This window comes from Cavia porcellus, unplaced genomic scaffold, assembly GCF_034190915.1.
Source record: "Cavia porcellus strain 051 isolate PalLab524CR breed Dunkin Hartley unplaced genomic scaffold, mCavPor4.1 scaffold_8, whole genome shotgun sequence".
NCBI classification, from domain to species: Eukaryota; Metazoa; Chordata; class Mammalia; order Rodentia; family Caviidae; genus Cavia; species Cavia porcellus.
The window spans coordinates 15,917,135-15,940,192 of record NW_026947491.1 but is presented as its reverse complement, the minus strand read 5'-3'; the positions used below and the strand labels follow the sequence as shown (position 1 = coordinate 15,940,192).

At 50.0% G+C, this 23,058-nt stretch overlaps 1 long non-coding RNA gene across 3 annotated transcripts in view; it reads left to right on the top strand.

Annotated features, from left to right (window-relative positions):
* The window catches only part of LOC134477243 (uncharacterized), a 94,332-nt gene that overhangs the window by 6,815 nt on the left and 64,459 nt on the right, over positions 1 to 23,058 (top strand). For 2 of the 3 annotated variants that reach the window (XR_010049159.1, XR_010049157.1), the window contains exons 2-4: positions 15,157 to 19,118; positions 20,865 to 21,013; positions 21,793 to 21,910. This is a non-coding gene — a long non-coding RNA (uncharacterized LOC134477243). The remainder of the gene's footprint in view (positions 1 to 15,156; positions 19,119 to 20,864; positions 21,014 to 21,792; positions 21,911 to 23,058) is intronic. The other variant, XR_010049158.1, reaches the window with a different exon arrangement.

Sequence of the window (23,058 nt, the reverse complement as noted above, 5' to 3'; positions counted from 1 at the left end):
GTAACCGAGTTAACACATACAGTCTATAAAATCATTTATAGGATTAATGGATAAATCTTCATCTGCCTTTCCTCACCCATAAGATTTCGTTTTGGTTTTTTGAGACAAGGTCTCACTGTGTAGTCTAGGCTGGCCTTGAACTCACTATGTAGACCAGGCTGGCCTCAAACTCCAGCAATCCTCCTGCCTCAGCCTCCTGAGTACGGGGGTGACAGCTGTGTGCCCATGCCTGGCCCAAGATTCTCATGAGTGACTGTTTTAAGTTCTAGGTTTATCAAAGAGGAAACGAGCAGACAGCAGCTGGGCGGTGGGCTGAGAAGTTAGCGCTGGTCCCCTTGCTTCTTCCTTCCCCCTGGCTACTGGGTGATACTCGCCGAAGTGTTATCCTCTCTGGGCCTCAGTTTCTCCATCCTTCGTGAAATGTTACCTGTCAGCCACCTCACAGGAAGCAGGAAGAGGATCAGGCCAGTGCTTGATGAAAGAGCAGAGGCTGGGAGACTTTGGGGCAGAGAGCAGGGAAATCAGAAGCAGCCGACTTCTTCCCCTGGCCTTCAAGTCTGACCCCTTTCAGGGATGATGTTTGTCATCTGCGAAGCCAGGCTGGCTTGGCCTATGCCTCAAAAATATTGAGAGCAAATATTGACTCAAGATAATGCAACATGGGCAACGCAAAGGCCAGTTAACCCAGGGAAAAGAAAATATCACCATATTTTAAAGTGATGGCACACTATCCCCTCCAGAATTGCATGTAAACACTCATTTTGTGGCAGCAGGAACATGCTAGAGGAATGAATGCTGGGATGTCTTGGTTCAGCTCCGCTGGGATGTCTTGGTTCAGCTCCGCTGCGATGTCAGAACCTCAAAGTGGTCCATTTGTTAATCATCCTCCTGGCTGATAAGGTGCTCAAAGGGGGAAGTCATTTATAACTGGCTTTGGTGGAGCCAGTTCACATCACGAGTGTAGCGCTGGACCTTGGAGCTGAGATGCGCTTGAAGTCAAAATTGGCTTCATGGCTCTGGCTGCTCGGCTCTGCACCACCTGTCTCCAATCAAACTGTCCAATTACAAGAAACAATTGTTTTTTTGCTTTCTGGGAAGGGGAAAAAAATTCATCCAGCAGAGAACTGATCTCTAAATGTTTCTTTTTTTTCCCCTCTTAAAAAGAAAAAAAAATCCCAACAACAAATCCAAAACATCAACCATATGCTGGCAGAGAAAGTGTCTCCCCGCCTGAATGACTTTCAAAGTTCAAAAACCAGAATATTGCTGTCTGCACGCTTCGGTGTTTTTGCCCACAGACACCCGATCTGTAATTACCTCTCCTAATAATGTTATTAGCTGTTCCGAAGAAAGAATCTCTCTTTTAACATGCAAGGCAGTATAATTAAAGGCTGTGAATTTCACAGGTGAAATCTTGCAGAATACACTAGTTTCAAGTCAAAGAATCCAGCCCCACACCTCTATATAATTATACATTCTTTGCCAAATAAAATCATGCATCTGAAACAATGAAATGAGGGCAATGATATGATGTATCTTTTCTTCAAAGATACAATACTATGTATCATACCTTTTCTTGAAAGAAGATATTAGGTATAGTTTCTTTTCTTGTATCTTTTTTCTTGAACGCTAATTTGACCTGCTAGGGTAAACTTCTCGGAAAGGGTTGAAATAGCAGCCTCCAAGCTGGAAGGCACGGAAACCACTGGTCACATGTAGATGCCACATCGAATGCAGGCAGCAGGGTATTAATTACAGCATTTACTTTCCTTTGGCAGGTGATATTTTAATGCAAGCGACCAACAAACTTTGCTTGATGTATTTCAAATTCATCATCATTGAGCTTTTCTTTTGGGAAATAAAAATTTTCCCTATGCAAAACCATGATTCAGTAAAAATAACAACCCTGTGTTTTTCAAGGGAATAGTTCCATTCTGAGGGATTCTACCATACACTGCAGTGTGGCTTCTGAGGGTCCTGTTTCCTCCCCAAGTCATCCCTGGTGGGTGGGCGGGGCTGCCTGTCAGTTCTCTGCCCAGCTCTGGGTCGCATGGAGTAGTAGTTAGTTTGTCCTTCTGCCTTGTACGATGGCTTTTTGTGGCCATGGGGTTGATAAGGCTCAGGTTATGAATGAATGGATGACTTGGTGCTTGGGAAAATGAGTGAGGAGACTGTGATCCTGCTTTCTTCCTGGCTGTTAGCTCTGGGTACCATCAGGGACTTTGTCTTGTCTGAGTGCTGAGGATTCTGTGTTCTAACTTTCCCAGGGACCTTGTGTCCTCCTGTCATTTCTCCCATGACCTATGAGGCCAGTGTTCTAATCCTGCACGATAGTGCCTGGCACTGCCAAAGGTGGCCACAGTTCAGTGGCCTCCAGCCCAGAGCCTTTCCCAAGCTCAAGAAGGACAGAGACATTTGTAGGCAAACCCAAGATCTGTCCGGCCAGTCTGGCAGACATCCCTGGTTGCCCGGATGAAGGTTGATGAGAATGAGCAGAGATCTAAACTCAGCTTCCCGGCTGCTAGGGCAGTGAGTCAAGCACGCAGTGGTGGTGGGCGGCAGCTTTGGTGGACAGCGCAGAATTGGTGACCCTTTGGAGTGTATCATGAGAGAGTTCCTCGGCCTTGGGGGTCATGCTGGGCGAGCCTGGTCCCTCCAGCCCCTCAGCCCGCCCAGACTGACTGATTCTTCAGTGTCGGCCCCAGGGTCCAGCCTGCTGCCCCACTCATCTTTCAGGCTCCCAGCTTTCTTCTGGGATGGGAATGCTGCCACCCTGCTGGTGTCTCCAGCACCTGGCTGGCCCTGTGTCACTGTGGCAGCCCAGGAAAGTCAGGGAGCTGCTTGTGGGTAGGGGCTGAGTGGCTCTGCCTGGGTGCCTGTACTCAAGGGCATCCTGGGGTCCAGGGCTGCTCCTTCCTTACGCTGTGCTACTTTGTTCTCAAGGTGAAGCTCAGACACTGCCGAATGGCCGCTTCCTGGGTCTTGGTGACTCAGGGGACGACTGTGGGCACTGGGGCTTTCCAGCAGTCTCGTTAGGCGAAACCACACGGCGGCCTCCTGCCAAGTGGGGCGACCTACTTCTCAGTTCTCGTGAGCTCAGCACCCATCACTAGAGTCCCAGTGAGGCCGGTAACTTCCCTGCTGGTGCTGGACTGGGAGGGAGGAACCGAAAGCCAGGTGGCGAGTGTATGTCCTGAGGTCCGGCTGATGTACAGTGTCCCCGGGCTCTGGGCGCACCTCCCTGAAGTTCTGATTTTCTCCCGTGGAGTCAGAGTCTCTGGGCTCCTACAGCCCCTGGGGCTGAGCTGCTTAATCAATGAAAATCCCCAGCGACTCTTGGTGTATCTCAGAGCCAGAGGACGCTGAGTTCTCATGTCACCTCACTGCATCCCCAGTGAGGGCCAGTGAGCGGACTGCAGGCTACAGCTGGATGGGCAGCACCCCTCCTCTGTGTCTCTGCAGAAACCTTCCTTCTTCCAGACAAAAACAGAAAGAGACAAAGAACTAAGAGAGGCAGAGTCACTGATAATGCCTCCCTAGAAAGCCACAGAACGTTTCTGATCGAGGATCTTAAAAATGTTCTTAGTATATATTTTTAAAATTTTATTTTTGTGGTACAGGGGATTAAAATCAGGACTTCCCAAGAGCAATACCTACAGTCTTTTTCTTTTTTTGGTTTTTAAATGGTTAAGTTTACCTAAGTTGCCTAGATTGGGTTCCATGAGCTTGGAATCCTCCTGCCTCAGCCTCCCAGAGTCCTGGGGTCCAGTGTACACCTCCATTGCCATCTAGGAAGGGATCTTTCTTACACAGAGGTGGTGGGTAGATCAGAACTCTGGGAGCAGTGTGTGTGTGTGTGTGTGTGTGTGTGTGTGTGTGTGTGTATGCATGAGAGTGCAGTGACCCAGGGCCTGGATGTGGCCTGTGGTCCTTGAATGCAGCCATGCTGGTAAATAACCTGGATAGAGCCCCTTGGCCTCCTGTGTCCTGCCTGGCTCCTCATCTGCAGAGAACCTGCAGCATCTGTCCTGCAGGGTCACAGGAGCCAGACAGTGCGCGTGCAAGGAGCAGGGGTGGTAACTTCAGCTGGGCCCTGCAAGGACCTGGCATTGGTGGTGGTGTTGGTGGCAGCGTTAGTGGTTGTGTCACCCAGCAGCCACAGGATGCCCTGCTAAGCAGCTCTGCACTGTTGATGCCACCTGTTGGGGACCATCCCGGGAATACTCAAAGCGATTGCTGGGCTTCCCTTGTGCACGTGTCTGGGAAAATCCTCCGACTCCTGAAGCTCCGGTAGCCAGGGTAGTGCTGGGCGGGCACAGTGGCCCATGCTTGGAATCCTACCCTCCCTCGGAGCTGCTGGTCACTTTGGAGCAGGGCAAGGTGGCCCTGTCCCCTGCTGGCTCTGCCCACCCCCTGCCCCACCTCTCCTGCAAGGACGCTCCCTGACTTTTTCCCTTGAACAGATTGACTTGAAACAGTGCCATCTTGAGCAACAGAAACCAAACGTTTCCTGATCATAACCTAGTTTTGAAAATGAAAAATGGGCAAAATGAGCCAGACACATAGCGGGATTAAGAAGAGCAAAGGTTAACTTAATTTAAAAACCTCCTTTGTGGTAGCAGGCAGGAAGTGAAACGCTTTAAATGGCAAACATTTCTCAATCATTGAGTGCACCTATAATCCTGGCATTCTTTCTCTTTTGTCCCTTTAAAGTAGAAGAGTGCCCGGATCTAAACTGGGCGGACAGGAGGAAGACCTGGGCAGTCCTATAGCCCTTGGCAGCAGGGGCTCTGCTCTCAAGACCTGCATGACACTCAAAGTCCCCCCCACTCATGGGTGGGGACCGGCCCAGGTTCTGTGGGGTCTCAGTGGAGTCTCAGGCACCACTGTCCTCATTTCTGCTGCCACAGAAATTCTTTACACAGAAAATAAAAACCTAGAGAAGCATGACTGGCTATTTCCCCAAAATCAAAAACAAAAACTTGCACTTACCTGTTGAGAGCCATTTCAATAGAAGTGGGCCAGGGAACCAGCGATGGGAGTCACCCTTAGACTCCTGCCTAGTTGCACTTTTTAAGATTTATGGATGGACATGAAACAGAGTATGAAACAAGGAAGAGCTCTGAAAATCCTCCTTAATCAATTAAAACATACAAATCTGTTTGCAGATTTTAAGGAAATAGGTGCATTTTAAAAAATCAGTCAATTTTAGTAATAAAAATGGTGTTAGATGGAGTTGTGTTGGTTTAGATCAAAGGTTCCTCAAACACAATAACTTTAGCATCTTTCTTAAACATTCCCTGTTTTTTTGAGACAGGGTCTTGCTGCATAGTTTTGGCTGGCCTTGAACTCACTGTGTAGTTCAGACTGGCCACAAATCTGGGTGATCCTCCTGCCTCAGCCTCCCAAGTGCTGGGATTGTAGGTGTGCACCACCACACCTGGCTGCTTGAGAATTCTTGGGGTCATCTTGGCAGTGCTGTGTGGCACTTGGCGGCAGATACGCAGATAAGGCACAGGCAAGTCATCACTTCCGGTGTCATCATGCCTAGCTTCTCTGGAGCCCTCTCCACCTGGGAAATCTCCTGAATTTCCCAGTGGCAGAGTTGGTTTGTCCACCACCTGGACTCTCCCTCCAGCTCAGCTCTGCTACCTGGCATCTTCTCAGCATCTGCCCGATGCCGACTTCTCCATGGTGCAGACCCTGTAGTCCTTGTCTCTACACTCAGCATCCCTGAGCAGGAGGGACCAGGGAGCTGGCAGCTCTCTCCCGGGGCTGATGTTACTCTGGGATTCCTGGGTGGTCTACTTCGTGCCCGTGCCTGGGCTTCCTGCTTGCCCTCCTCTTTCCATCCTATGGTAAAGCACGAAGCCAGGCTTCTCACCTTGCAAAAGAGCGAGTCTTGCTTCTGGAGCCACCTTGGGGTGGGGTGGGGGGCTCTTTGGAGGCTGGAAAGGCCCCTAGGTCCCCGGGGACAGCCCTCAGCGAGGGCTTGGCAAATGTTGCTGCCAGTGCAGGGACTTGTCCTTGGGGTTCCATGAAAAGGGCTTTGTGTCCCCTTTAATTTCAATCCTTTGTGTTGTCTTTTGTCTGGCAGGAACAAAGCAGGCTGGGAAAGCGTTGTCCTGATCCTAAACTCCTTGTAGCCAGACAGCATTTGTGATTTTGCTTTCTTGGATTTTTCCTACCTAAATCTACTTGGAACAACCTCTCTGAGCATGGAAAAAGGTGCTCAAGTGGTCCCTGCAGCTAGCAGGTAACAGCTATGCCACAGCTGGGGCCAGGCTGGGTTCAGGGAAATTTTTGTTTTGTTTTGAAGCCCTGACAAACACAGGCCGTTCTCTCAGGTGGAGCCAGTGTAGAAATGTTATAAACAAAGGTCACTTGTGGGGCTCAGCAGAATTGCTTTGGCTCCCGTTTCTACAGAAAGCGCTCCAGTAGAAACCACTCTGAGGTAGCCGAGCTCGGGAAGGGATTCTTTCCCCTCTCTGAGTTATTCTAATGCAGGGCAGACCTGTGTGCCTGCTTGGTGTGCCCTACGGTTAGAGGGAAGTCTGTGTCATCACAGCACCTGATTTCAGGAACTGAGTCCTCCTCTCTGCCCTTTCATAATGACCTTTATTCAGGGGCCCAGAGAGCTGTGGACACTGGGGACTGTCCTAGGAGATGATACCATCATCATGAGACTGTCAGTCACTAGAGGGAACCTGTTGGGGGGAGCTGGGGCTGAGAAACCAAGAGAAAAATCACCTGCTTTTCAATAATTTATGGGTTCCGAGGCCTCTCTGGCTTGGTCTGCCTGTACCCGTGGGAGAAGTTTGGCTGCTGAATCTCCTTGAACTAAACTAAAATCAAATGTATCAAAGATCTAAATGTTAAAAGGGAAACTCTTAGCCTGCCGAAAGATGAAACAGGCAAAACTCTTGAAGAGATAGGTGTGTAGATGAGGCCTCTCCACACAGAACTCTAAGTGCACAAAAATAACATCAGGGATCCACAAGTGGGATCACAGTAGATTAAAAAGCTTCTGCATGGCAAAGGAAACAACAGATGGAGTGGAGAGACAACTTACAGAACGGGAAAACAGCCACTTCTTACAGAGAGGAGTAATAAACAGAATATATAAAGAACTCACGAAAGTTAAAAATAAAAGATGCAATTAAAAATGGGTAACTGAAATGAATACACTTGTCAGAATAAGCAATACGTATGTCTGTTACGTCCATGGAAAGTATTCGGCATCTCTGGCCATCAGAGAAATGCAAATTAAAACAACACCAAGATGCTGTCTTGCCCCAGGAAGAATAGTTATCATCAAGAAATCAAGCAATGGGGCTGGGGATTTAGCTCAGTGGCATAAGCACCTGCCTTGTAAGCAGGCGGTTGTGAGTTCGATCCCTGGTACTGATAAAAAAATGAAAAAGACAAAAAACAAACAAACAAACAAAAAAACCCCCCCAAAAAACAAAGAAATCAAGCAATGACAAATGCTGGTGAGGCTTCGGAGAAAAAGGAACCCTGCTCCACTGCTGGTGGGAGTGTAAATTAGTGTAACCACTATGGAGGTCAGTGTAGAGATTCCTCAAAAAGTTAAAACTAGGAATTCCATTTGACTGACCTCTTCCCTTTCCTGCTATCTTTCTGAAAGAGTTAAAGACACCATGTAACAGTGACCCACGCACACCCATGTTTACAGCAGCATAACTCATAATAACTAACTCTTGGGATCCACTTACATGTCTATCAGCAGATGAATGGCTAAAGAGAATGTGGTATTTATGCACAATGGAGTATTAGTCCTGCCGCAAAGAAAGTTAAGTTTGAGTCATTTATAGGAAAATGGATGCACCTTGAGACCATATATGTACTAGTAAAAATTAAAAAAAAAGAAATAACATTCTGTTATGGTTTGTGTTTGGATGGCCCCCCAAGCCCCATGCAGTCATGGAGGTGGCCAACTCTAGTGTTCGTGATTGTCTAACACTGGGACTGGTGGTGTGAGTGATGCACCTGCCCAGGGTTGGGGACCTGTCAGACAATGCAAGGGTGGGAAGGAGGTGCACTTTCCCTCTTTTCTTCTGTTTGCTCCTCTCTGTTGTGGCCACCATGAAGGGCTGCCTCTCAGCCACCCCACCCTATCTTGGAGCCAGCTGAGTGTGGACAGAAATGTCTAAAACTTTTCTTCCCTAATTTTGGGCATCAGGTATTTTGTCTTGGCCACAAGAGAAAAGTAACCAAGACACATTCTATTTCTATAATTGTATCAATTAAAAAAAGAAAAGAAAAAAGGGAAGGTTAGCACTGTAACTTCGCTCATGCTTCCAGGGGCTCCCCCAGCCTTTCAGGGCCCTCAGAGCCCAAGGCGAGCTGTGACTGCATGGGGATCCCAGAAGGAAGAAGGTGTTTCTTCCTCTGTTTGGCCTGTGGGACTTGCAGATGCTTCTCACCACTTGAGGAGTTCCCAGCTGTCACTGGAGATCCCGCTCATGTGTTTTTTAGTTGCTGGTCACTCTGTGTTGTCCTCACACCAAACTGATGCCCATGCCAGCTCCTCTTGGTAGGGGACCTACTAACGCTTTATGCACAACATGTCCTGCTGCTAACCTCATTTCAGACAGAAGAGAAACAGGGTCAAAGAGCTGGAAGACTCTCTTGAAGGTCACTGTCACTGTGCCCCTCCGGAGCACCCTGGGGACCTCTCTCTGCACTTTCTTCAGAGGATGGTGCCAGGTTTTGCTTCAAGAGCAGCTGCTGTCATCTGCTTGTTGACAGATCCTCCCTTTCCATGGCTTTGTTTGCGCCTACTGTTCTAAGGACTTAGATACAGCCGTGTCCTGGAGAAGGACTGTCCATGATGGAGGGAGAAGCCAGAGTCCACTGACACCTGACCTACCCGTGGCCCTGGGCTCCTTTCTGCCCACAGGGCCGGGCACCTCATCTGCCCTGAGGCTTCTAACTCCAGCCTGGGATGGACAGTGTCCACTCAGCCAGGGCAGGGAGTGTGTGGGTAGCCCTGGCCACCAAACGGAGGCTCTGGAGAGGGTTCCTGATGTCACTTTCAAGATGCTCCAGTGCCCTGTGCCAGGGACTGCCCCAGGTGTCTTCCTGGAGGTGGGGGTCAGTGGGTCTGGGCTGTCTCACAGGGCCCAGGCCCCGCCCGCTGTCTCTGCTCACCACCTGTGTGCTGGGGACCCAGTAACAGGCCAGCTTCCCTTTCCATCTGTCCATCCATCCATCCATCCATCCATCCATCCATCCATCCATCCATCCATCTGTCCAGCAGGCAATGGGTGTGGACACCTCCCACTGGTCTCAGTGTTGAAAGTGGGACTGGCGGGAGGGGAAGTGCTCCGAAGGGAGCTCTGGCCAGCAGAGGAGGCGGCAGAGACAAGGTATGAGAAACGAAAGTCAGGGCAGAAGAAGCGGGGAATGAGGAGCGGCTGCCAGGACAGGGAAGTGGCTTTGCTGGCTGAGGTGGGCGGAGGAGGCAGCACACGGAGGAGAAGCCGTTGCTGGGGCGGGGATGGGGTGGGGGACGGCGGAGCAGACTGACCTCTGTCTCCCAGGGCCGGGTGACGGGTGGGTGCTGGTGTTTGGAGGCTGCACCTGGGGAAGTGGAGCTGGTGGAGGTGGTGGCTCAGGAAGGAGGTTCGAGCTGCTGACTGTGTGAGGGGCTGAGACCCTGTGAGCTCCTGGGTGGGCGGTGGCAGTGTCCCCCACCTCCTCAGTAACTCTGAGCTTCAAAATCTTGAAGGATGCAAGGGCGCAGTGGCCCAGGCCTGGACCTGGAAGAAGGGCACGTGCTCTCCAAAGGGGAGTCCAGAGCTCCATTTGCCTCGCTCTCTCCTCTCTCTCCCTCTCTCCTTCTTTCTTTTGGAAGCTGTATTGAAGTTGAACCTAAGACCTCTGCACTAAGCTACATACCCAGCTCTTTGTTTTCCTTTTATTTTGAAACAAGCTCTCATTGACTTTGTTATCCAGACCGGGCTTGAATTTGTGACCCTCCTGCCTCAGCATCCCCGAGTGCTGAGATTCCAGGCACGGATGCCTGCATCCTTTCCCTCCACAAGGTAAAAACGGTGTGGGAGTCCCGAGGTGTGAGTCCCCTCCCAGGGCGAGCTGGGAAGCGGAAGGCTGTGCTCTGACTGGAAGTGGCGGAAGGGAAGGACAGAAGCTCCCACGGTGCTGATTCTGCTCCCTTCTGCGGTCCACATGGTGCAGTGGATGGTTAACAGGAACCAGAGCTGGTACCACTTTGCAGAGGAGGGAGAGAGAGAGAGCGAGCAAGTGAGAGACAAAGACAGAGACAGACAGACAGACACATTCAGAGGAACTGTTTGCCTCTTCAAACTGGTGTACTTGATTTTGTCCACCTGTGCACCCATATCTGGTTGCCCACCCATGCCTGTAGGTCATTTCTGATCCCCGAGTCCCCCCCAGGCATGGCGGAAGCGCAGAGCTCAGGGCTCTGGCACATGTGTTTTGGCTTCAAGTTAAGATAGTGCCAGCCATGGGGCCCCATCCCTGTAATCCCCAGCACTCTGGAGGCAGAGGCAGGAGGATTGCTGTAAGTTCAAGGCCAGCCTGAGCTACATAGTGAGACCCTGCCTCAAAAAAAACACAAAGAAAGAAAAAGAATGCGCAGGATTTGAAAATAGCTTCAGTTAGTTTACTGTGGGATTTTCAAAGACTTGCATTTACTAAACAGATAGAAACTCCAGCACCAGGCGGGTAATCAGAGCAACATGTCTTGGGGTGTGATTTGGGCTTTTCCTCTCCGTTCCCTGAGCGTGGAGCCCTTTTCCCACAGCACCCCGAGACCCTAAGATTTGTTTTAAATCGAAATTAGAATGTCTACGTGTTCAGACTAGGCCTATTAGAAAAATCACACTGATAGAATTCTTCCTTGCCCTTGAAACATTGCTCGGAAAATCGTTTCTCTAAATTGGCTTTGCAGTCTTTACAAATATTCTAAGCACTGCAAAGCTGGGCTTTGGCCCACCACAGAGCTTTCCCTGTCCTTGTTATCCTCAGAGAAAGTTTTGGTTTTTTTAAAAAAAATTTGTGGTGCTGAGGATTAAACCCAGAGCCCTCCCACTTAACTACATGCCCAGTACTTTTTATTGTTTATGTTTTTTATTTTTGAGACAAGGTTTCTCTATGCAGTCCAGGCTGGCCTTGAACTCAATGAGATCCTCCTGCCTCAGCCTCCCAAATGCTAAGAATAACACACTGGAACAAACCGGCCCTGCTGTGGGTCCCAAGTGTCAACCACAGAGCAGCTAGCTGGGTGCTGGCTCCACAGCAGGCAGGAGGAGGGGCTGTGAGGAGCAGGAAGGGAGGGAGGAGGAGCTGGGATGGGAGGGGGTTTCTCCGCAGGAACTCACAGTGTCCTGCAGCAGTGGGCAGGCTGAGGCCAGAGGGTTGCAAGCGTGTGTTCTGCTCCATGTAAGGATGGTGCCCCGGGGTCCCCGATATTTTGCAGAGCCAGGGGCTGCATGGGATGGGAAAGAAGCATGTGAGATGGGGTGGAGGAAAGGCGAGGGGGCTGCTGCTGGAGGAGCTGAGTTAGGAGAGAAGGCCAGCAGAGGGGGCGTCCCCAGCCTGCTGCTCCCTCTCCTGATGGCCCTTGTAGGTCTGCGGCAGGAAGTCACAGTGGAGTTTTGTTCTAAACGTGCTGGGCTGGAGGGGCTGTCATTCTTCCAGTTCACCCTGTCTTGCAGGAAAGGATAGAAATTCTCTGAGCGCCTCTGGGCACCTTCCCCTCCCCTCCTCTTCTCTTCCCTTCCTTTCCACTCCTGTCTCTGTCTCTTTCTCTCGTCAAGCTACAGATGGAACCCCAGACCTTCACATAGAGTTTCATTGCAAGCTTATTTTATTTTATTTGAGACAGGGCCTCACTGAGTCATTAAGTTGTCCAGGCTGGGTTTGAATTTATGATCCTCCTGCCTCAGCCTCCCAGAGTCCTGGGATTACAGTCGTTTACCATCACACCAGGTTCTGGAAGCCCTTGTTCTTCAGGGTCTGTACCAGGTGCTATTAAAAAATACAGTGAGTGCTGCTGTCCAGTGCCATCCAGTGGAGAGGCAGTTCCTGAAACAGGATGCTGTGTCCCTGGCCACCTAGGTCACCGGATCTGGTACCATGTAACTCCTGGCTCCTCCCCTAAGTCACAGTGACCATAGAAGGGCAACGTTTTGAATCCACTCAGGACATGGAGGCAGCCAGGACAGTGCAGCTGAAGACCTCAGGAGAGAGGACTCCAGAGCTGCTGCAGGAAGTGGCCCGATGGTGGGACACGTGTGTGTAAAGCCAGGGGGCTGCTCGAAGTTCCTGGCAAAGCTTCTACTCTGATAGTTTTTACGAAGTTTAATCACGCGTACTGATCACACTGCATTTGCCATTCAGGAGTGAGACCTCCTATGTTCACCTGGCCTGGTTTCCTGCTGAGCTTCAGGGACAGAGAGGCAGGCTGCATGCCCTGAGGCTGACGCCTGGAGTCCTGGGTGTGAATCCTGCCAGAGGCCACTCTGGTCACAGCCAGGGTGCAGCCGCAGGGGTACAGGCAGTGCTGTCCCTCCACTGCTTCTGTGTGGTCAGGGCCACGGGAGCCCGGGTGCTCTGTGGGCGCGGGTCCTCCTTTGCCTGTCCACGTCAAGGTCGTGACCCTCAATGCTGTGGAAAACAGCCCGGACACAGAGCTAGTCCACAAAGCCAGGTGCTCAGGTAGACACATGAACCCCAGCTTAGTCCATGACCCCTCTGTGTGGTCATGCGTGGTCCCTACTTGCATTGGTGACAAACCTGTAGAAAGGCAAAAGCGGGACTTGCGTCTACCTGGCTCCAGCTCCATCGGAGTGGGAATCGGTGTTGTAACCTCACACAGTCAGCTGGGGAAGGAATAATAAGGCCAGTCTGTAAACACGGCTCCAGAGGGGCTGGAGGGGATCACCCCACCCCAGGGGGACCTGGAGACCCCAGGATCCCCAGTGCAGGGTGGCTGACCTGAGGGCCAGGGGAGGGTGCCAAGCAGGCCCTGCAGGGAAAGCCCGACTCTGCCTCCCGTGGAGGGGGCACCTGCTCCACTCCCAGGGTGAGTCCTGTTGGCAGTGGCTTCTCCAGGTGCCTCGGTGTCCCTCCACTGCCGTTTCCTGGCCCTCTGCAGCGTGGGCAGCAGACAGGGGCATCTGAGCCAGGGCTCGGGGCGGGGTGCACACGTCCATCAGTGCCCATGTGCAGCGTGCAGTGACCACGCCCGTCCTGCTTTTCTCCTCCCCTTCCCCACTCCCCATGCCCTCCCCTCATTTCTGGGTCTTTTTCCCCATAGCAAATAATTTACCTCCCCGTGTCTTGTCATCGATTTTTGATTTAGCTCTTCACCTATACTTATGTTTTTCCTATAACAAAAACCATGTGATATTTAAACTCCTGTGTCAGATTTATTTCACCTGAAATTTTGGTCTCAAGTCCTGTGCATGTTCCTATAAATGACTCAAGCTTAACCTTCTTGGTGGCAGCGGGGGAGGGGGGGAGGCTCCATTGCATATAAACACCATATTTTCTTTATCCATTCATCTATTTTTGTTTTGTTTTTGTTTTTTGAGACAAAGTCTCTCTTTATGTCCAGGCTGGCCTCAAATTTGCAGAAATCATCCTGCCTCAGCCTCCTGCATGCTGGTTTATAGGAATGGGTCACCATGCTTGGTTTTTCTGTTATTTATTTAACACCCTAAAATGTAAATACGTGGGAATGTTTCCTTCTGTTTTTTTGCTTAATGAGAGGACTGAACACACACATGTGCCTGTGTACACGCATTCCTGAGCAGGTGACTCCTGTACGAGACCTTGTGCTTGCATTCACTAAGCTGGGTAAGCCAACAATAGCCATCCGAATGGTCCCTGTGCCCACATCTGGCTGGAGCCTCCAGTGGCCCAGGGCAGCACACAGAGTAGCCAGGCACTGCTGGGAGACAGCGATGGCATCTGTGGTCCCCTGCCCATTCCAATGGCCGCCACCCACATCTCCATGATGCAGTCCTCCCAGTGACCCCCCTCAGGCACCTGCCCACTGCCCATCTCTTAATGAAGTCCCTTAAATGCCAGGGGACTGGAGACGCTCACTTGGTGCCTGTGGGCACAGAGTCACAGGGACCTGCAGGACTCTGCGTGTGCAGGCCTGGGACCTGGGTGGGGGTTACTGGGGGGTGGGATTGGGCTGCTGTGCCCCAGGCCTTTCAAGATTGCATTTTGCTTTCATTCTCTCCGCCCTCTTCGGATCCCGATGCTCTCTGACATTTCCTGTCCTTTGAACCTGAGTCTCTTTGCTGACGAAGTGTGCCCTCTAGGAAGTTTTCTTAGAGTCCAGCCCAGGTGCCAGGAGGGCAGGACAGATATGCCAGCCCCACATGAGACCCACAGATGCCCTACTCGGGGATACAGGGACATCCGGGTGCCAACCCCGAGCTACTGCATGTCAGAGGGCCTGGCTGGCCGCCAAGGACTCAGTGCCAGCACCTTTTGTGTCCTCGGCAGCTGTTGTGGGAGTCAGTGTGGAGACTCCTCAGAGAAATAAAGCCAGAAATCCCATCCCACCCAGCTGATTGCCCAACAGGTAGCATCTTCCTGAGAGAGCTAAAGACATCCATGGATGATGGCCATGCACACCTATGCTCACAGCAGCACAACTCACCATAGCTAAATCCTGGAAGCAGCCTGTGTGTCTGTCCATCAACAGATAAATGGGTAAAGAAAGTGTGATACCACATACCATGGAGTACTACTCTGCTATCAAGAAGGATAAACTTAAGCCATTTGTAGGAAATGGATGTACTCTGAGAACATAATGTTAAGTGAAATAAATCAAACATTCAAGCTTAAATATCACATGGGTTTTCTTATGAAAAACCCAAATAAGGAGCAAATGAAAGATAGCAGAAGCCAGGCATGGGGATACATGCCTGTAATTCCAGCACTCAGGAGGCTGAGGCAGGAGGATCATTGCAACCTGTATTGCATAGCAAGACCCTGTCTCAAAAAATGAAGATAACAGGACATAGTGATAGGTCTTTCTCAGATAGGAAGGGAATCTAGAGATGGAGGGAGGTGGGGAGGAGAGGGAAAGGATACAGAAGACGAATTAAGCTGTGCTCCCTCCAGGTACCTACTTCCCACAAGGACCATGAGCATTACTACTGCAAATGTGACTGCTAAATACAAAAAAAGATGAAGACAAAAGAACTTCACCCACTGGGGTTCCTTCAGGTAACTCACGAGGACGCGCTTTGTGGTAGATGCAAATGTGGTAAATCGGTTACTGACGGTTGGATTGAGGGGAAATTTTGACCTTATCCACTAACTCAACAAATGCTTCCACTTCAATTTCAGAATGATTGTTCTGGTTTCTATGGTAACAACATGCAACAGGAGGTGCAGGCTGAGGCAGGAGAGTGTCCTTGGCTGGCATCTCTCCTGTGTCAAGGGCCTGTGCCCTGCTCATTGTTAATGTCCTGTTAGTGGGCACTGGATGGATACCCAAGGACACTTTTGTAGACACCAGGAATGAATCCATGAATGGATAGTATCAGCCTCGGCCAGGAATGAAGTGGCCCTGCTCTGTCTTCCTGGGCCGGAGCTTCCCTCAGACCCTGAATGGGAGGAGAACCACACTCCGCATCCATTGACTGTGTCCCCCTGGGCCATTCAGCTGGGGTCCGAGTCCCTCACCGTGGGTCTGTTCTCATGGTGCCCAGGCGTGGGGGTTACAGCTCTGGGCCATGGTAGGAATTTCAGATCAGCTCAAGGTCATGTGCTGGGGCAGGGAAGTAGAGCCAGGCATGGAGATGCATGCTTAGAATCCCAGCTTTCTAGGAGGCTGACGCAGGAAGATTGCAAGTTCAATCCTAGCCTGGGCAACTTAGTGACTTTGGGGACCCCGTCTCAAAATAAATAATTTAAAATGAACTGGGGCTGGAGCTCAGGACAAAGCATGGTAGTTTGGTTCTGACTCTGACCTTCACTCAAAACCTGACCTTGCCCATGGATTTACCTGTCTGGGCCTTTCTTATTTATAAACTAATATGGGGCGGTGTGAGCCTTCAGTACTCGGGAGGCTGAGGCAGGAGAGTCACCATGAATTCAAGGCCAACCTGGGCTACACAGCGAGACTCTATCAAAAAAACAACCCAAAAATGATGCAAATAAGCTGCTTCATTAGTTAGAAAGAACTCATGGAAGCAAAGAACCACTCGCAGCTCGCACTGTCTACTCACACCTCAGTTTAGGACGGAAGAGCAACGCACCGCGGAGACCCGCACTGTGCGGATGTGAAACGTGTCCGCCCAATTGCCGTCCAGATTAATGGAAGAATTTAGAAAGCCAGGTTTTGTCCGTGTAAAATAGAACAGCAGCTTTAAGAAGGTATCTGACTAGGAGCTTTCCTCAGCTCGCTTTAAGGCCATCTCACTCACTGTTCCACAGCAGGGTTGTGTATTAGAACAGCCCGAGAAACTTTAAAAAGACTCTGGTGGTGAGATTGCCTCTCAGGTGCTTCCCTGCATCCTCAGGGCTGGGACCCGGGCCTCGATGGCTCGTAAACATCCCTAGCTGAGTGCAGTGCACAGCCACTAGCATCTTTACCTGGGCTGCGATGCTCGTGGAGACCTGGACAGCGCGAGTTACTGGAGGAGACTGGTCCCAACATGGCAGCAATTTAAAAATGGATCCTTTGGAAAAATTCCTTCAGTTAATAATTTAAAAGCTTAGGTATAGTAAGAGCGAAAACTATACTGCAAGTCCATTGTGTCGTTCTGAATTCTCTTTTGTTTGTTTTCGAGACAGGGTCTCTCTTTGCAATTTGGGCTGGACTCAGACTCTCATTGATCCTCCTGCCTCAGCCTCCCGAGTGCTGGGATTGCAGGTGTGCACCACCATGCTTTGAATTCTTTACTAAGAAAAGCTATCCTCTCACATGGAATTTAGTGGTTTCTTCTCGCCCTAACCTAGCTATTCCTGAGCTCAGTAAAGCAATAGAGGATGGAAGGAGGTGCGACCTGCAGGCTGGAAGCTGGGCTGGGATAGCACAGGTGCAGCTGGACCCGCTCTTTTCCTGCCCACCCCTGAGAATTCAGTTCTTTCTCAGCAGAAAGGAATTCATAAATCCCTGCCCTGCCTTCCCACCAGCAGTGTGACCTCACCAGGGTGATAAATTGCTGTTATCAAAACAGACCCTGTGCCTCCCAGGCAGTGAAAGGTCTAAAGGCAAAGTGTGAAGTCTACGTGCTGATGAGCACAGCCAGGGTGAAAAGTCCAGCTCTTGGGACCTCAGATCTTAGGGGAGGGGATTCTTCAAACCTTTCTGACTGTGCAGAGGTGCAGAAGTGCAGATGAAAGGGTGACAGCGTGACACCATCAAGAGCAAACGCCTAATAATGGTAACCATTTTTGATCACCTGGTACTCTGTTTTTGCATCATGTACTGTGTCCATCCTTCTGTTCTAACTGACTCTGTTTTGCTGTGTCACATTTGGTTTTTTTCTCTTCAAAAAAAAAAAAAAAGCTGTAAGAACTGTGGGAGTAATAAAACCCCAAAAGTATAATTGTTATTGTAAAAAGAGAGGAAAAGAAAGTGATCTAAAGGATATAACCGCATGTATATTTAAGTGTGTAGGATAGAAAACCATATTACTGAGTTTTTGTTGTATCATTGAACAGAACCGTCTGCAATCTCACTGTATGAACGTCCACTTTGTATGCTTTAACATTGTAATTTGGACAACTGTTTCTAAGATGACAATATGTAATCTATTAACTAGTGATTTCTTACTGTATATTTTTTTCTTGAAATTCTGTATTACTTGTATCCTTTTACTGCTTTGTTTTTCTTTCTTTCTTTCTCTCTTTAAATTAAAAAAAAAAAAAAAAGAGCAAACACCTAGGGTGAGGTGGCCCTGCAGGCGTTTGCAGCAGAGGCAGAAGTGTGCTTATCTTTCAGTCTCTCTGGTGCAGCGGCCACACCGGAGGGTGGGGAAGTCAGCCCAGCCGTCTGAGAGGTGATTTCCTCCCTGGCCTGGAGCCCTCCCAGCAGACACAACCTTGTCCCTTGCCGAAACCCAAGGTCCTGGCGAAATACAGTGTTCTGTAGGTTTATTTACTTACTCTTTTATTTATTTTTTTGGTCTTTGAGACAGGGCCTGGCTATGCAGTGTTGGCCTCGAACTTGCAGCAATCCTCCTGCTTCAGCCTCCCCAGTGCTGGTTTACAGCGTGCACTGCCACACCCTCCTGAAACTGGTGCTCCTTCTGCAGATGAGGAATTGGCTCGCAGTGCTTAGGTGACCGGCTGAAAGGCAGGTCACATCCTCCTCATGACCCTCCCAGCCGAGGTGGCCACATGGCCAGGGTGGCAATGATCCTGGCTCTTGTCTGATCTTGCAGTCCTTCAAATGACCTTCCGGCCGTTTCTAGTACCTGGACGAAAACCCTTGCGGCTAAGAATGTGCGTGTGTTTCAGTCTCGATTTTCTTTAGATTACATCCTCAGCGGTAGAATCACCGGGTCACAGGCTGTATTCGCTTTTGCAGCTGTGCTATTCAGAAGGAGAGCAGGGGACCAAAGGAGGCAGACGTGCCGAGAAAGTGAGTCACCCAAAGACAGGCAGGGCTCTTCCCGGAGCAGCGGGCCTGCTCCGGGAGCCCAGGGACACTCGGCTTGTGCACTGCGTGGCTGTGCCGTGCAGAGCTGCCGATGCTAAACACTGGTTTTTCACTTCCCTTGAGTGAAAAAAAAAATGTGCGTGCCTTGATTGTCTCCTTCTGCTGAGCCAGTGCCAAATTTTTCTATGTGAAAAAAATGTCAGCTGAAATTCCGGTGCCGCCGAGGAAGGAGACCTTTATTCCTCCACCTGCACATTACGACGCTAATAAACACGTTATCAGCTCGTAAGGGTGATGGCAAACAGGTGACTGAAGGACTCGGCAAGTCAGCAGTGAAGACGAACAGCTCTGCGCAGGGAAAGCCGTGCGGGCCCCACTTAAAACAATCGCGGCAGGCGAATTTGCAGCACTTAAATCATTTTCAGCAATTAGTCCGCCTCAGAAAGGGTGCAGCTGGCTTCAATTACAGGTAAGGTTTTTATCATTTGAACTTTAGTCGTGCGGCTGAGGAGGAGAAGGCGGAGGGACCCTTGTGGGGAGGGAGATTCGCCATCCGAGCAAAACTTCCGCAGGGCTTCATCATTTTTCTAGAAAAATCTCCGTAAATTTCACCCTCCCACTGTTTCCTTTGCTAACAGAAAAATTACCCCTGATTAAAACATTTAAAATTACAAAAACATTACATGCACATTATATATGAAAATACCTACATATGTATGTATAAAATCTAAGCAGCCGAGATGGCTACAGAATGAAAACAAATCTTTCCATAGGTTCTCATCCTCTGTCTTCCAAGCCCCAAAGATAAACACACTTGTGTTTAATTTTTCTAGAAATTTCATATATGGAGTTACTTTTACTGCATAGCTTTGGCTAATCAACTTTTGGACTGTGTGTGGACACGTGAGTGTGTGCATGCGTGCGTGCGTGAGAACTCTGCCCTAGGAAGGATAAAGTCTATAGACTCACCTCACCCTGCCTTCTCCCTCTGGGGAGTTGGTTATTGCTGATTATGTATTTTTAAAGTTTCTCTGTAGCTTCACTGCTTAAAGCATATGCTTATTATTTTTTGATCCACTGTATTTATTTGCTTATTCTTTTGCTCCTTTTTTTCTTTTTTGAGACACAGTCTCACTCTGTAGCTCAGGCTATCCTCAAACTCACAGTGATTGGCCTGCCTCAGCCTCCCTAATGCTGGGTTAGACCTTAGAATGGAGAGGAGATCTTTCCTGGGTCCCATGGACCTCTGTGTCCATGAAACTTCCTCTGGCCAGAGGCAGAGGAGACCCAGGAAGAACTCAGAGCTGCAGAGCACAGGCTGCACAGGGGACTTGCTTGTCCTTACAGTCTGGGGGCAGGGAAGCAGTAGACAGGGACCTTGTCCTGTGGGAGCAGCTCCACGACATGGGCTGAGGCTCCCAGATGTGGGACCTGTGAGACATAGACAGGACAATGGATGCGAAGCTGCCAAGGTGGCAGGCATCTGCTGTGGCAGCCGTAGACAGGACACAGCCTTTGCCTGGCTTCTGTTCCCTGATCCCCTGGACATCCTCGTCCTGTCCCCAGTCACTCTGTGTCCTGGGCCTGCGGGGCCACTCCGTGTCCTCACTTTGTGTCCCAGGCTGCAGGGAAGCCCTCCCTCCAGATGCCCCTTGTCCTCACCCGTCCATGCAGGGTACCTGGCTTGTCCATCTGGTCCTGTGCCCTCCCCTCTTGGAGGTTGTGGTCCATTTCCCAGGGGTGGAGAGCTCACCCCAGAGCTGAGCCTGGGGGACAGGCGTGTGCAGGGGAAATGTGTGTGCAGAAGGGGGGTCAGTGCCCCTGCCCTGGGAGCTGTGGTGGTCCTCATGGCTCCAGCCACACACCCCCCAGAGCCCTCACGCCCTCCGGCCTTGTGGATTCTTTTTGTCCTCTGTTTCATTGTGGTGCTGGATACAGAAGCCAAGGCCCTTGTGCTAAACTCTGCTCCCACCCAATTCCTGGTTATTTTGTGTTTTGAGGTGTGTATGGGGGGTCTTGCTAAGTAGCTAAGTTGCCCAGGTTGTGATGATGGAGCGCTGTGCTCGTCGGTGGGCTCATCATGGGTGAGTTCAGGGCTCAGTGTGTAGGAAGAGGGGCTTGGCTGGAGGAGGTCCCTGGGTGGGGCCTGGAAGAGCCCATTCTTGTCCATGTCTTCCTTTTTCTCTCCGTTTCCTGGGCACCATGATGTGAGCAGCTCCCCTTCACCAACCCCTTCTGCCATCTTGTTCCTGCCTTGGAGCAGCTGACCATGAACTGAGCACTCTGAAGCCACAAGCCAAACGAAACCTCTCCTTTCATCTGTAGGTTTTGTTCTGGCAACGAGAAAGTAACTAAGGCAAGAAGGTTAGTATTTAAAAAGTGTGTTGAACAACCAAACTGTAAGTGAACCAAATGGAATCCAGGCTTGAATACATTTCCCTGAGTCTCAGGAGTTGTTAGTGTGTAGCCTGGCAGGGGCATACATTTCCGCTATTAAAAAAATCTCATTATGGAAAACTCAGAATGTAGCATTTCCTTAAGGCAGGAAATCACAGGGCAGCGTGAAGCCCTAGTGGCGGGCGGTGGGTTTTCTTTATGCAAAAGTCAGTGTATATAGTAATTAATCTTTTGTTTACTTGAAACTTTCACATTCAGAATGTTTCATTTTCACATCCACACTCCCTGCTCTTTTGTGCTCTAAGTGGTGCTGTATTTCTATTTACTCAGCTTAAATGCAACTCTGGAAAACTGCTTTTCTCTCTTTTTTTCCTACCAAGTGCTTGTGACAAAGTTTTTCTTTCCCCCTGGTTCTCACCTGCTGTTGCTTTCTTTTGGACCTCGGCCCTTGATCAGGACACCATGGAGATGCAGTCCACTCAGGGTCCTTACTGGCAGCCAAGGGTGGTAGTGGACGTGTGTAATTCTAGAAGTCTGGGAGGCTGAGGCAGGAGAATTACAAGTTCAAGCCTAGCCTGGGAAACTCAGTAACTTAACTAGACCCTGCCTCAAAATGCAAAATTAAAAAAAAAGAATGGGATGTGGCTGAGTGTGCAGACCCTGAGTTCAGTCCCCAGCACCACCACCACCACACGCACACACAAAATCTAAGCCTTGGTTCTGTTCTTTCTCTCTGCACTCCTCAGGCAGGGTGGCTACTGGAAGGCCTGGCTGTTACCACATCTGGTCAGAAGCTGCTGAGTCACTGTGCTTAGACAGGAGATGTACGGAGAGAATCGTGTGCATCTGGCCGCCCGCCTTTAGGTAGGTCACGTCTTCCACCACCTTGCTCAGGTCAAACCAAGCTCTTTACAGCACAGGCTGGTCTTGGACTCATGGCAGTCTCCCTGCCTCAGCCTCCTGAGTGCTGAGATCACAGACATGCACCACCATGTGCAGTTTAGGACTCCATTCTTGGATGTAAGATTCCTTGACCCACCCTTGGGCATAGCCAGACAGCAGTACAATTACATCTCAGGCTGTTCACAGAGCTTTGGAGAGGTCTTTCATTCCTTGTATAAATACATCAGTGACTCAAGGGGTTGCTTTGATAATTATGTGGATTTTTGATAGAAAAACCTTGGCTGCCCGGTAGGATATGGTCTTCCTGAGGGACATTGTGTTGTCACCGTGTCCTGTGGTGTGACACAGATGTCACCACACTCGCTACAGACACAGCCTGTGCAGCCGCAGTGGAATTCCCAGGGCCCCTTCCGTTTGAGGTCACTGCGGCCCCCGCATGGAACGGCTTCTTGCTTTTCAGGGCAACCCACTCAAGTGTTCTCTAAGTCAGTACAGTCCTGGCTGAGCGGAGAGAATTCGAGGGTCACTTGGGATCTGTATAAATCAGTATTTCGATCCTATTAATGAGGTGCTAATTGCATTTGCAACCTTTTTAATGCAAATTAATCTCATTCTGTGGGCACTGCTGTGTGCCCAGCTTGGTACTCCAGCCTCTCAACTGCTGTCAAAGTAATTATCAGTGTTCCTGTTAGCAAGGAACATGGTTCACCCCTGCTCACAGCTACATGAAGGGTCTTGTGGGAGTTAACAAGGCTGTTCTAACACTGTTAGTCTTAGCTGAGTGTGGCAATTCCGGAACACAGTAGGCTGAGGCAGGAGGATCGCTGTGAGTTTGAGGCCAGTCCAGGGTATATAAAGAGACCCAGTATCCAAATGCAAATCAACAGACAAAATTAAAATGTCCTCCAAAGATAGGGACATTTACAAGGGGTTCTGCAGGTAACAGCTGGGTGCAAAGTGCTGATCTGGCAAGTGTACAAGCAGCTGTGAATTCAGCAGAGATGTGAACAGAGGCCTGGAGGCAAAGGCCAAGAGCCATGCGGGAAGAACACATCATTTGGAATATCAGAAGTCCCTCTTCAAGAGCCTCTGGTGACCCAAGAGGCTGG